Source organism: Gossypium hirsutum, chromosome D13 (genome assembly GCF_007990345.1).
Source record: "Gossypium hirsutum isolate 1008001.06 chromosome D13, Gossypium_hirsutum_v2.1, whole genome shotgun sequence".
In the NCBI taxonomy this organism is placed as follows: domain Eukaryota; kingdom Viridiplantae; phylum Streptophyta; class Magnoliopsida; order Malvales; family Malvaceae; genus Gossypium; species Gossypium hirsutum.
The window spans coordinates 45,300,860-45,316,390 of record NC_053449.1 but is presented as its reverse complement, the minus strand read 5'-3'; the positions used below and the strand labels follow the sequence as shown (position 1 = coordinate 45,316,390).

The window sequence follows — 15,531 nt, the reverse complement described above, 5'->3', positions numbered from 1 at the left end:
TAACTAAACCGCCACTATTTCTACAGTAACTAGTTCTTTTTTTCTTTTCTTAAACTTTTGTTGACGAATTCTCTTACTGATTGAAAGTAATTAATTACTTTTTGTCTTACGATGATGGATTTTGCTGTTCAACTTCATTCAAAATTTTCTAATACAGACTGAAAAATTTTAGGGTTTCCCTTTATTTTAATAGGTCCGTTTTAAAGACTCCAATCGGCGTGATCAAAAAGATAGATACAAAATTGGTGAAGTTAGGTTGAGTACTCCTAAAAAGTTTGGGAAGGCTTGGCATTTCTAACATTTCCGTCACCAAACGGTGGTGGAGATTAGCGAGTGAGCCTTCATCTTATTGTTTCAAATTATGGTCATGATGTGCAGCATTGATTGCCAAAATCTGCATATAAAGTCAAAATGTCTAAGGTACGGAGAATCGTTATTAGTCTCGTTGATGATAATAAGGTTTGCAACTTCATTGGATCGGGTATTGATACGTTTTTTTGGCTTGATTTTTGGTGTACAGAGAAGCCTGTGAAAAGTGATAATGCACTTAAATGACATAATTGTATAATTTATTAATTAATTTTAGACATGAGTTCTATTAATTTTAGTATTTAATTCATCATTTTCTATGTAAATATAATATAATTGTCCAACATTTCGGAGACAGTTGAAATATAGATTGCATGGAAGCTAAAGTGGCATGCAAGATTATTTGAATATTTATTTTTTATTATTTTTATTTGAAAATATATGTGATTAAAGTCATTTTTAACTTTACATAATTTCACTCTAACCTTTAAATAGGAGGGGATAAATGTGTATAAGTGCAATCGAATTCACATCCTTCTGCACTGTCAATAATGTCAATGCCAATCGAATTAAGGCTCGGTCAACTAGACTCGATTTTCATTTTAAGATTTTATTGTTTTTAGAATTTTGAGCATTTGAATTAGGAAAGTCACAAGCTACAAATCAAATATATATATTACAAGGTCTAAGATCTAAAGCTGATGTGTATAATTTACTTAACTGACATGTGGATAATTATTATAATTTTAATAATTTTAAATAAATAAAATTTAAAATCTTAAGTAAACTTTGAATGGGTTAAATAAATTTTTAAAACTTTACCTAAATTTTTTAGGTAAAAAAATAAAAATATAAAATTATCATAAACATAAATAATTATAAATATTATTTAATTATCATTTTAATTTTAAAATAATAATTATAATATTAAAAGAGGCACAATTTCTGGCGGTTCTCCTAGAAATGTCGCCAAATATACAACCCACATTGGTTGAGAAAAGACTTCTAAGAGAGTTTAAATATAGCATTGCCTTTTATCATTATTGAGTAATTAGGGCTAAAAGTCCAACACGCGCGTCGCCGCTTGGCTTGTTCCATGTTCGTGTTAACAGGTGTCCACAACACATAATGCACATGTTTCTTTATGGAAAAAAATTTTGTTTTTTCTTTTATTATTTTCAAAATATTTTCAGTTGTGAAAAATCCTCTGACTGTTACAGAAACATTTGGTCAGTTTTTGGGCGTTGCGCTTTTTGTGAAAACTAAAACTGCGTGCTTTACCATTTTACCCCTTCAGAAAACAATTTAAATAATAGGTCAATCTCCTCATTTTACAGAATAAGGAAAACAACAACCTCATTCTTCTTTTCTCAACTCTCCTATTTTCTTTTCAGTTGTCTTTTCTGGTCAAATTTCCAAACCAAATCCTTAGTTTTATTTTTCAACCTATTTTTCCAATTCCTTTCGAGAAGAGCAATACCAATTGAGTTCCACCTTCTTTATTCGAGTGTATGAATATTGAAGTATTGTGTTAATCTTGGGGGGAGACGTCCACTACACGATTACACTGATCAAGGTGGATTTGCTTCTAAGGCAGTGGTTCTTCCATGACACAGTGATTATTTTATTTATTTATACTCAATTTATTTATCCTATTAGTACTAACGATTTCGTTTTGCAGTAGTATATTTCCAACAATTTAGAAGCAAATCCTATTACTATTTAAACATGTTTGTCACGATGAAGAAGTACATTCTTGATCTCTCCAAGCTTGAGCCTCTAAATGGAACCAACTACCGACGCTAGTCTCAAATGATGGTTATATGTTTTGAGAAAATTGAAGTCGACTACATCCTCTTCAAGTGAATTTCATTTAAAAGCTAATCTTGTGGAATTTGGTTCTGGTCTCAAGTTTAACAGGTTAAACAACACTGAAAATTCAAAGAAGAAAGCAAAACTTCAAAACAATAAGGTTGCCAACTTCAAGAAACTAGGGAAGAATAAAAAATCCAACAACTCTGTGAATTGTTGTGTGTGGCAAATTTGGACACAAAACATACCAATTCTACCAACCTTCTAACAACCAGAATGAAAACAAACCACAAGCACACATAATTGAAAATTTAGATGAGATAATAGTCGCTATGGTTTCCAAAGTGAACTTGGTTGAGAATAATGCCGAGTGGATTGTAGGCACAAGCACTTCCAAACATTTCTACTCCAACAAAAAATTATTCACCAAGTTTGAAAGTGTAGCGAAAGGTCAACAAGTCTACATGGGTAATTCGAACAGTTCAGAAGTACTCAGTAAAGAAAAGATCTTCGTTAAACTTACTTCTGGAAAAATATTAGCATTGAATAATGTCCTTTATGTACTTGCACTATGTAGAAATTTGATCAGTGGTGGATTATCGATTAAGGCATGCATTAAATTAGTTTTTGCATTTGATGAACTTGTACTTTCTCATAATGGAGATTATGTTGGGAAAGGTTACACTACAGCAAAACAGGCTTTCAACGGTGTTTTTTCAGGAAGCGCCGCAAAAAATGCCACTATAAACAATGATGCTAATTTTGATGGCATTTTTTTTCACATAAACGCCGCTAAAGAACATGACCTTTAGCGGCACTTTTGTCACAATCGTCGCTAAAGAACATGACCTTTAGCGGCGTTTTCATCACAAACACCGCTAAAGAACATGACCTTTAGTGGCGCTTTTATTACAAACGCCGCTAAACAACATGACCTTTAGCGGCGCTTTTATCACAAACGCCGCTAAAGAACATGACCTTTAGTGGTGCTTTTAGCACAAACGCTGCTAAAGAACATGACCTTTAGCGGCTTTTTATCACAAACGCCGCTAAAGAACATCTTTAGCAACACTTTTATCACAAACGCCGCTAAAAAACATGACCTTTAACGGCGCTTTTAGCACAAACGCCGTTAAATAACATGACCTTTAGCGGCGTTTTTTTCACAAACGCCGCTAAAAGTACCGTTCTTTAGCGGTGTTTTACAAAAAATGCCACTAACTTTGGCAGATTTATAACATCCAATTTTCATCCATATGCAACCCTTCTTGTAGCATAGAATCCAACCAAAAACAACAAATCTAAAAGATACTTCAAATTCAACGAAAGATATATGATATAAATTGATAACTGAAGTATAATTCAAATTATTCTTACAGTAATGTTAAAAGTTAAAATGTTAAAAATATTCATACAAGTCTAAGATGGCAGATTTTACGACTGCTGAAACATCTTCATCATATTCTGAACCTGTAGCTGGAGTGCGTCGTACTTTTTGCTCTGCTCTGCTTCCCTCGCTGCTGCCTCTACTTTAAGTTGTAGCTGGAGTTCTTCATATTTTCTTTCAGCTTCCACTTTAAGTTGAGCAATTCACTCATCTGTGCTCGCTTGCATCTATGCCATCTGGTCTCTTAACCTCTGAACTTCAGCTTGAGTCTGACTCCCCGAAGGCATGTATTGTTGTGAGCTGGATCTAAAATATTAGGTTGGGTTAACAAAAGATCCTTGAAATTTTACTCGACCATACCTTTCAGGACCCAAAACTTCAGTGATAATCCAGTTATCAATGTCGTCAAGATTAACAAAATTATCACTCAAAACAACCGCTTAATACTCCGCCTTTTTATCCTTTAGTTTATCCTAATAAATCAATCAAAAAGTTAGAAATGCAATATATATTATAAAAACAAATGCAACATAACTTACGATTATTTGCATTACAAACAAAGAATTAAACCGTTATAGTTAAACAATATAAATATTTAAAATAATTCAAATTTTATTAAGTAAACATACCATAATTTATGCAGCTTCAGAAGTCATAGGAGATCTATATTTCTTCCTATGTGTAATGTCAAAAAGCTGAAGGCGTCCAACTTTTTGACCAGACGACAGTTCTACAATATAGTAGTAAAAATATTATTTAATAGAAAATAATAAATATTTGACACTATTAATAAATTCAAAATACCTCGTCCTCAGCTACACAAGCAAAACTTTTCGACCCAGTTGTGTGAGTGAATTTTTGTTTTTGCCCGTTGCTTGTTCCAACTCGTTCACGATCCTACATTATGAAATTATTATTACATATATAGTAAATACTATAAACTGAAATAATTATAAGAGTTTGGAAGTACGTAATTCCTCTCCTTTCTTTGAATTCCAAAATCTAACCGCATCTTTTCATTGGTACCTCAACATTCCCAGTGGGACATTTCGTAATTTCTCTTCGAGGGTTGTTTTTGTCTTAAAACATTCTTTCTTTAAAGTACTTTTATGGTTTCTCCATCTTTTTCCCAATGCCTTCTTGACATAATTATCCGAGACCTCTAAAGCAAACCTCTCCTACAAAAAACACAAGTTTAGAAAGTAAATATAAATGAAACTTAAACCAAAGTATTATAAATTACATTCACGTTTTGTTACCTTAATATTATCGAGAGCTTGATTTTTGTTACTATCAGGCATTTGATGCCATGACTCGTAGTTGATAGGCAACATATTGGCATTTCGTGCTATAATGCCCAAATATCTTGCTAAAAGTCGAGCTTCTGATCCAACAGGCTAACCAAAATTGTTTCTACATACTTTGACACGCTCAACAGGATTTAACTTGTATAAATCTTTAAGTAGCGTACGTCCTCGACCTTTGTGCATCCCACCACTTTCAGCTGAAAATGGTATATTATAATATAAGAATTTGAAAAAGAAATCAATAATAAAAGTCAACACGCATGTAGATTAAATTTAACATTACTTTGAATTTCTGCAGTTTCGTTCGGTGTATTCGAAACATTCGAAGATCCAATAGCAGTCTGTTGTTCACTATTTGTTTCTTCCGAGTTAGGAGTATTTTGAACAATACTTAGATCTCGCAATCTTCTTCTAGGCATTTTATCTGCAATACACATAAAATAGTTGAAAATTTAGCAACTAATTACAACAATAACAGTACATATAAAATAGTTGAAATATTTAATAAGACCAAGATTTAAATTATGATATTACATATAATTAAAAAATCGTAAAATCTTACTACATCATAATTCATAAATATCTTCATCAACATCCTGGCGAACCCATTGAAATTGTGTACTAGTACTAGGGATATTTTCATTTAAGTTTTGTTCTAGAAAAGACAAAGTTTCTAATCTATCGTCGATGCCATCTTTACTCCCATTGCCCATGTCAAACAAGTCTCTAGGGATGTTATGGAGTACAACGTACCAACCCTTATCAGTTGGATCTTTTGAGTAAAAAACTTGTTTCACTTGAGAAGAAAATACATACGGCTCATCTATCAATTGTTGTCCAATGTGAATCAATCGAGAGAAGTTCACCATTGTAAAACCAAATTGTTCTTGTTTAATTCCGTGAGCAGTATTAACATCAGCCCAATCACATCGAAATAAGACAACTTTCCATTTGCCATAGTAATCCAACTCAATTATGTCAGTAAGAAGTTCATAATACTCCACATTTCCCTAGCACTAGCATAACTTGTAATTGAAGAATTAACAACTATTCCACAATTTTGAGTTCTCCTTAATCTCTCACGATATTTTGTATGAAATCTGAATCTGTTGATGAGGAAGGCACTATATCTTTTTACTATTCTATTCGGACCTTGGGAAAGCCATTTAACTTCGTCATTGACGTCCTTCTGACTCCAAACCTATTGAATCAAAAGTAAATTGAGTAATTATAAATGTTATGAGAAAACATTATTATTTGTCAATGAAAGCTTCAATTGCATACCGTTTGGCTTAACCATTCATGAAAAGATTCTGTAAATAACTTATTAATCTCTCGATGTTGTAATCTTCGGGAGCGTGAATGAGATCTCAATATTTGTTTGTACTCACTATGTTAAAAAGAGATTTACTTTGTTAGAAGATAAACAAATTATAATTGATGAATATTTATCAAATTCTAGAACTTACTTGCGTAATGATTCCATTGAATCGTGGTGAAAAAGAACATATCAATGTGCTTGTACCCACGATCTATCATCTAATTCTGCAATTTCAACTTTGCCGATTAATTCTCCATAACTTTGAAATAAATAAGTTTCGGCCAAGTTATGATCAGTAAGCCCAGCATGTCTACTTGGCCTATTCAGGCTTGTTTCAACATCTTCCAAATATCTAGAATGGAAAGTCATACACTCCTCTGCCAAGTAGCCTTTAGCAATTGATCCTTCTAAATAACGCTTATTATGGCAATAAGAAACTTGTAATGGGATTTGAGTCTTACAGGAATGAAATATCTTTGTCAATAACATGCATAGAAGCTTTAAGTGATTTTTTACTAGGCAAAAGTTTGTTTATTTTATGCTTAATATAGAAAGAGAGAAAAAAGTATGAAGACGATACTCACAAAGTCAACACCAATGGTACTGATGTAACTATCTAGATATGAATCATCCTGGTTGACCAAAATTAAAGAAAAATGATATTCAAAGCATTAACATTTGGTGAACGCATAGAGAAGATAAAAAATCATAAAGCTAAGATCCAAAAGATTAAAATCAAAGGACCAAGAACTTACAGCAAACCTCAAAAGTAGACATGATATCCCAACACCAGAATCACCAATAAGCAAAAGCTTAAATAGATAATCACTGTCATTAAAACAAACAGACCAAATTCAGGATATTTATACACAGTATATGTGTGTATATATATAAAATCTCAACATATAAACATAGATCAATTGAAATCTTATAAAGCAACCAAGCTCCTTGATACGACTTCAGAATATAAACGATCAAAAGTTTATGCTATTATTTATTTCATACTTAATAATTTAACATTCTATTCTTTTAAATAATATAAATTTAAATATTAATTTCAAACTAATAAACTAGATTAATAAATTATTTGTATCTAATAAAAAGAAGGAACTGTTGATAAAGTATTGGCATAATTGATAAAAGCAAAAGTTCAACTTTTTAAGTACTCAAATTCGAAATCCATCATGTACAATTACATGTGTTTGTCTATAAGTCCCATCACATATAATATCAATTTTACTAGGCTACAATAAAATGATTTTTTTTTTACATTATAAATTTAGAATGAGAAATTTCATCCACAATAGACTTAACCCTTGTCCTTTATGACAACATGGATACATACAATTACATACTTTTTTACGATTACAATCAATTCATTTGAATAATTATATCAAAATTTAAAATAAACAATATAATCAACTATCCAATAATAGATTTAAATTAAAATAAATCTAAAAATTATCTGTATATAACAAGACTTTTTTTTAACAAACAAACATAGAAATGTAAGTGAATTTTTTTTTAAAAAAATTCATAAAAATGATAGATTGTAATGCATTAAATTATTACATGATTCTTTCTATTTCATAACTCAGATTTTTTTTTTCTTTTTCCGAATGTCTGAATTATTTTTAAACGTAAAAGTTACCAAACAATTAAACTTATATATATCAGTAAGAATAATACTCAACAAAAACCATTAAAATAATGTAATTTTTAATGTTAACCTCCTCCTAAATTTAGCCTAACAGTCCAAAATTTAGCTTAACAGTAAAAAAAATGTTCATTTGTAATTATGGAAACAAATATGAACAGCCATGAACAACCATGAACACCCATATCCATTTTTTCTATCAGTCGAATCCAAATTCACCTTTTTTGAGCAATAATAAGCTAAAATATAAATACGCACATCTTAAAACATACCCAAAAATAATATAAAATCCATAGCAGAAAAAACAAATCAAGACACGAGAACAAACCTTCAATATCGATTTCAAGGCTGCCGATTTGGGGAAAAATAGTTGGGCTGCTGATTTCGGGTGGAACTTAGGGATTTCGGGGGGGAAAAAGAATTAGCCGCAAAGGTTGGGGAAAAAAGTAGAAGAAAAAAGGTTGGGCTGCAAATTTTGGGTGGATTTCAGACTAGGGAAAAAGGGGGAAATAAAATTCAGAAGAAGGGGGAAATGAATAATGTTCATCGGGTTTATTGGTTGGGTAAAATGGAGGAGAGCAAAACGATGGCGTTTTGCCTAAAAGAAATCAACCTTTGCGGCGTTTATCCACTAGCGCTGCTAAATCCCTACATATTGCATCGTTTAACTAAAAACGCCACTAAAAATCCTACAAAAACGGCGTCGTTTTGATTAAAACAAAATAACAGTTTGCGGCATTTTTTGGTAGCGTCACTAAAGCCCAACCTTTTGCAGTGTTTCGACGAAAACGCCACTAAAAAATCAAATAAAACGGCACTGTTTTGATTAAAACAAATTAACCTTTTGCAGCGTTTTTCACCTAGCACCGCTAAAGCCTGACCTATTGTGGCATTTTACCAAAAATGCCACTAAAAAACAAATAAAAAAGTTTCGTTTTGATAAAAACAGAATAACTTTTTGTGGCGTTTTTAGGATAGCGCCGCTACAGCCCGACATATTACAGTGTTTCACCAAAACCGCCACTAAGAAATCTAATAAAATGGCGCCATTTTTATTAAAAATATTATTTTTGCCCTATTGCTTACTTTTTGCGGCGTTTATGAAAAAAAGCCGCTAATGCCTTTGATACTACTAAATATTTAAAGATTTAATCCAATTTTCTTCTTTGTTTCTATATTTGAAAGGTTTAATTATTTCTTAAATTCCTTTAAATTAAATTTATTTCGTTCCACACTATATATTTAATTTGTAAAATTTTATAATTGTGCATGAAAATAATTTTAAATAATATGAAAACTCGAGCTGGATATGTCTTCTTGATGAAGGATACGTAGTTTTTTGTATTAGAGAAGACAAAGCTTATGATGTTACGATAGAATCGAATAAATTAGAAGGATCAAATCAATCCGAAAGAAGTTCATGGTTGGTTAATAGAAAGGATAATTCTATTCCGTTGACTCTTGATTTTACTTGAAGTATTCGTGTCTGAAGCTTGTTTCTAACACGAGGACGAACATATGACATTCTAAGAACCCTACAAATAAGGGTGAAAAAGGCTTGATTAAAAAACACTAATTAATTTAAACCCTAAACCCCTAAGCCCTATCCCCTAAACTCTGAATCATAAAATATAAACCTTAAACCCCTAACCCCTAAACCTTAAAACTTAAACCCCAACCCTTAAACCATAAACCATAAACCATAATCCCTAAACCCATAACCCATAAACCTTAAAATACTAACTCTTAAACCCTAAACCCTAAACCATAAACCATTATCCCTAAACCCATAATCCATAAACCTTAAAATAGTAACTCCTAAACCCTAAACCCTAAACTGTATACCCTAAACCATAAACCCTAAACTATAATGATAATTAATTCAATATTTTAAAATTAATACTATCTCTTTTACGATTATATAAGAAATTATTTAATATATACATTAAAAAACAATCAGTCATGTACCCAAAAAACTTTAAAATTATTTTAAATAATAGTATTTTAATTTTTTTTCATTTTTAACAAATATTTTTCTATGTTTTTACTTTCAAATTTTTTCTACGTGTCATTTTTTTTTCTGAATAATTTAAATATTCAATTAAAAATAAATTATATTTTAGTTAATATAAATAAACCAGTTAAATAATAAATAGACAAACAAAACGTCTTTTGCGGCGTTTTTCCAAAAGCGCCGCTAATGGTCGACCTGTAGCGGCGTTTTTCAAAGAGCGCCGCTAAATGTCGACCATTAGCGGTGTTTTTCAAAAAGCGTCGCTAATGCCACTAAAGCTACCATAAAACGACGGCGTTGTGGTTAATTTTTTTTTGCGGCGGTTTCAGAAAGTGCCGCTAATTGTCTACCTATAGCGGTGTTTTTCAAGTAGCGTCGCTAATAGTCGATCTATAGCGGCATTTTCCAAAAAGCGCCACTAAAGCTCGATCTATAGCGGCATTTTTTCCCCAAATGCCGCTAAAAATGCCGTTAAAAACCTGTTTTGCTGTAGTGTTATCTGAGTGGAAATTTATTTGTGATTGAGACTATGTTTACTGATAATAATAAAAACACCACTTATGCTTATATTTTTGAGTCCCTTGATATGTGGCATGCTAGGTTAGGTCATGTGAACATTCATTCTTTAAAGAAGCTCATGAAAATGAATCTACTCCCTAATCTAGATGATAGTAGCTTTAATAAATCTGAAATTTGTGTTGAATCCAAGAAGGCTAAACTTTTATTAAAAACTCTTACTGATAGGAATACTAAACTTTTAGTGTTAGTTCATACTTATCTAGCACACTTTAAAAATACAGAGAGTAAGAGTGGAAAACGCTACTATATCACCTTTGTAGATGACTACTCTAAATATACAAAGGTTTATCTTCTAAGATCGAAAGATGGAGATGATAAAAAAAAATTTTCTTTATAAAGCAAAAGTAGAAAATCAGTTTGATAGGAGAATAAAACATCTTAAATCTGGTAGAAGTGGTAAATATGACATTGATTTCCTTAAAGAGGTTTGTGACAAAGATGATATTATACACTAGTTTTTTGCTCATTATTTTCCACGACAGAATGTCATAGTTGAAATGAACAATAGAACTTTAAAAGAAATTATGAATGTTTTACTACTAAGTTCTGGTTTACCTGACAGTATGTGGGGGGAGGCTGTACTTTCTACAAGCCATATTCTTAATAGACTGCCTCATAAAAATTTAAACTGTACTCCATGTGACTTGTGGAAAGGTTATTCCCCTAATCTAAAATACTTGAAAGTGGTGGGGTGTTTTGCAAAATTAGGCTTGCTTGCTTTTAAAAAGAGCATTATTAGACCTAAAATTGTTGATGTTGTATCTGTTGGTTATGCTCTAAATAGTGTTGTATATAGATTCATGTATTTGCATGATCATACCATATGTGAATCTAGAGATGTTGTTTTCTTTAAGAATGTTTTTCCTTTAAATAAATCTAGCATAACTACTGATATACAGTTAGATGAACATGTTTCTTCTTCTAGTGCACGTGATAAAGATGTTCTTAATGATGATGTTGAACTTAGGAGGAGTAAAAGACAAAGAAGTGTCACTAGTTTCAGACCTAATATCCTTACTTCCTTTCTAATTCAGATTAGTGATTTAGACTTGATAAGTGGTTCGCCGAAATATGTAGGTGTACACAATCGTTGACAAGTAATAAAGTGATAAGTATAGAGTATCGTCTTCATAAGGACTGTATAAGCAATTCTTTGTGAAAAATTAAAACTTAAACAAATTGGTAGTGAAAATAATTTATACTAAAATATGATGCAAACAAGTAAGAGTGGATAGACTAAATAATTTAATTAACTAAAAATGACCTAAGTATGTCAAAATAAATTAAACACAAAAAATATGAAAGTTTTTTTTAGAGTTATCATAATAACATGTTTGTGTTTGAATAATCTTCTTTCCTAGCTTAGATTTATTTAAACACTATTAAAAGATGTTACGGAGATTCCGTGGGAAGTTGATCATATAATAACCTTTATTTAATTGAGTAAAAATGTTAGACTTATTCAATTACTAATTCTATCTCACATATTTCTATATTTAATAAACTTATAATTTTATAAGCAGGACTTCATACAAGGCTATGTAATGTATTAATATTATTTGTATTATTACAAATTTAATCTCTACTTGATTAAACATACACCACACAAGTATTTTGTCAATTAATTAAAACTTTGATTAGATTAATTACTTAATCCAGTCATTTCCTTACATTCATAATGCATAAGAAACATAGTCATGATTTTACTTGTATGAATAAACAGATCAAAAGCACAGAACATCTTTAACAAAATTAAATAAATTAAACTAAGAAAATCAAATTATTCTAACACCAAAAAAACTAAGCAATCATGATTATGTTGAAAACAAAACACTTAGTTGCAATCATAATCATGGAATTGATAAAAAAAGATTTAAAGGAAAGAAGAAACTCTAAGTCATTTCTAGTAAATCTCCGAAGCATAACTTAATTGTTTTTTCCCTTATTCTTTCCTTTCTTGCCAAAACAACCAAGCTAAGAAGCTCTCAATATGGTCGAATGGGGTTGCTCTCAAACCTTGCAAACACTCTTTCGAGAGGGAAAAATATAGGGAAAGGAAAAAGAGAGAAAATATAGAACAAATGGGAGATGAATGATGAAAGATGGAAGAATGAATTGAGAGGTGAATTGATGAAAAAGTGAGGGTCTATTTATACTAGTGAAGCATGGTTAAAAATAAGAATTAAGAGCCTTGATTTTCTCTCTTGATGTGGTCGGCCCTTCATTGTAGTGAGAGGGTGTTGATGGCTTGCTATTTTTAGCTAGGTGCTTGAAATAAAAAGCTTTAAAAGTGGAGGGGTTGGAACAATCATATTAAGAAATCTAGGGATTGATTTTTTTAATTATCTAAATCAGCTTTGGATGGTTGATTTGGGCAATATCATGGATGGCTTGGGCCTTTCGTGGTTTGGTGGCTCATTCCTCCTCAATTGGATGCTTCGGGCCTCTTTCTTTGCATCAGGCTGTCTAGTTTCATCAACCTAGTTGAGAATTGGGTCAAATAAATTTTTAGAGTCCAAAAATAATATTTTGGGGCGTCCATGGTTGTTTATTAATCAACCATCTTCCGTATGGCTTATGCTGTAAGGATGCAACAGCAATTTGAGCTTCCCAATTGACTTCAAGACTGAATTTTCTTATATTGCTCCAAACTACAAAAAATTGGTAGAATCATTCAAGTTTAGCATCAAAATAGTTAAAAATATATGTGTATTAAATTTTATCCAAATTAGATATTTTTTAATAAAATTACAAAATCTAATGAAAAACACTTGGAATTTGCATGAATTAATGATCAAAAAATGCTAAAAAAGTCTATATTTTTTAGTTACCAATAAGCGGTTCTATTGCTCATGAATTTTTTATAGATGAGGATCCAAAAACCTATGATTAAGCCATAAAATCAATAGATGCTAGTTTTTGGAGAGATTTCATTAATAATGAGCTAGAGTCAATTATGTCTAATCACACTTGGGAACTAGTAGACTTTCTTAAAGGTTTTAAACCTATTAGTAAAATATGGATCTTTAGAAAGAAACTTAGACCAGATGGGTCAATACAGAGGTATAAGGCAAGATTAGTTGTAAAAAGGTTCACTCAGAAACTTGGAGTAGATTATTTTGATACATACTCTCTTGTGACTGAGATCTTAACCATTCGTGTCTTGTTTACTTTAGCTTCTATTCACAATTTTCTGGTACAATAGATGGATGTGAAGGCAACTTTCTTGAATGGTGATTTGGACGAGGAGATCTACATGGAGTAACCTCTAGGATTTGTGGCACCTAATATGGAAGATAAAGTTTGTACACTAAAAAATCTTTGTATGGTCTCAAACATGCTCCAAAACAATGGTGTGAGAAATTTCATAAAACTATTCTTAACTTTGGTTTTATTGTTAATGGTGCAGATGCATGTATGTATTTTAAGATGTTTGGTTCTAATTGTGTCATCATAAGTTTGTATGTAGATAACATGTTAATTTTCAGTAATAATATAGAAGTCATTAACAAAACCAAAAATTTCTTATCTACCAAGTTTGATATGACTAATTTGGGAGAGGTGGATGTAATCTTAGGGGTTAAGGTTACCAAATTAGAAAAAGGATTTTCTTTAAATCAATTTCACTATATAGAGAAAGTGTTAAAGAAGTTTAACAGCTTTGATGTAACTCCTGTGAAAATTCCTTTTGATTCTAGCATACAACTAATAAATAATAAAGGAAATAATGTTTCTCAATCAGAGTATGCTAAAATTATTGGAAGCCTCATGTTTTTTTATGAACTACACTCGGTCTAATATTGCTTATACAGTCAGTAGACTAAGTAGATATACCCATAATCCTAACAATGAGCATTGGAATGCTCTAAAGCATTTTCTTAAATACCTTAAAGGTACTATAACTTGGAAGTTAGAATTTGTCGGAAACCCTATAGCCCTAAAAGGATATTGTGACGCAGACTGAGTAACTGATAATGATGAAGTTAGATTTACAAGTGGGTATGTATTTACTTTGGGTGGAACAACTATTTCTTGGAAGTCTACTAAACAAACATGTATTGCTCGCTCCATAATGGAATTAGAGTTTATAGCTCTTGACTTAGCCGGACAAGAGGTCGAGTGGCTTAGGAATCTACTTGTAGAGATTCCTTTATGGGGAAAATCGACACCTCCCGTATCTCTATTATGTGACTCACAAGTCGCAATTTGTGTTGTTGATAGTTAAGCTTACAATGGTAAGAAGAGACATATTCAAATAAGACATGAAGACATTTAATCAAGAATTGAGTACTTGCTTTAGAGTACGTGAGGTCTGAAAGAAACCTAGTTGATCCACTAACCAAAGGGTTAAGTAGGAAAATGATTCTTGATTCGTCGAGGGGGATGAGTCTTAAGCCTAATGGTTGAGGAATTCATGGTGGATACCTAACTTAGTTTTCTAAGTTTAATATGGTCAAATGAAACGATGGAAAGACTCATATTGTATATTTTTATCTATCCCTATGGCGAATGATGTACATGCATAAGGTTGAGTTCTTACTCTTAACGAATTCGTATCCCAGGGTTTGGGTGGTCCTATTGAGACATACTTGATGCATTCACCAAATTTAAATTTGAGAGAATGAGCTTAACAAACGCTCTTACTGATTTCATAGTCCTAATTCAGGTAGTCTATATTGAGATAGACTTGATGAAATAACCTACGTACGTGTGAAGAACTAGCCACCTTCAATGAAAGACATTGGATCGTCTTTCTAAAGCACTTACCAGCATCCCGAGGTGTATTGCCTAAAACTTGTTGATCTATCATGTAACATCAATTGACTCTAAGATTAGTTGTATGTTATTAGTTAACACCTATCTTAACAAGTTCAAGATTCGTTCACTTGTTAAAAAGATGAATCACCCATTTTTCTATGTACTACTTCAAATCCACATGATACTCATGCTTAAGCGGATAATTTCATTGTTGTTCTTCTCACGTTTTACTTTTTCTCATGTTTACAAAAATTTCCAATTCTTTTGCATTTGTAAGGGAATGTTGGTAATGCAAAGTGGGCAATCCCACATTGGTTGAGAAAATGCTTTTAAGAGGGTTTAAATATAGCATTGTCTCTTACCTTTATTGAGTAATTGGGGCTAAAG

General features: G+C 31.5%; 1 long non-coding RNA gene across 1 annotated transcript; it reads right to left on the bottom strand.

Annotated features, from left to right (window-relative positions):
• Positions 1-4,781: 4,781 nt before the first annotated feature.
• Positions 4,782-8,376, bottom strand: LOC121225067 (uncharacterized). Its single transcript, XR_005922855.1, has 3 exons — positions 8,122-8,376; positions 5,099-5,239; positions 4,782-5,012 (listed from the first exon to the last, which is right to left on the bottom strand). It is a non-coding gene; the product is annotated as an uncharacterized lncRNA (long non-coding RNA).
• Between the last annotated feature and the right edge of the window lie 7,155 nt (positions 8,377-15,531).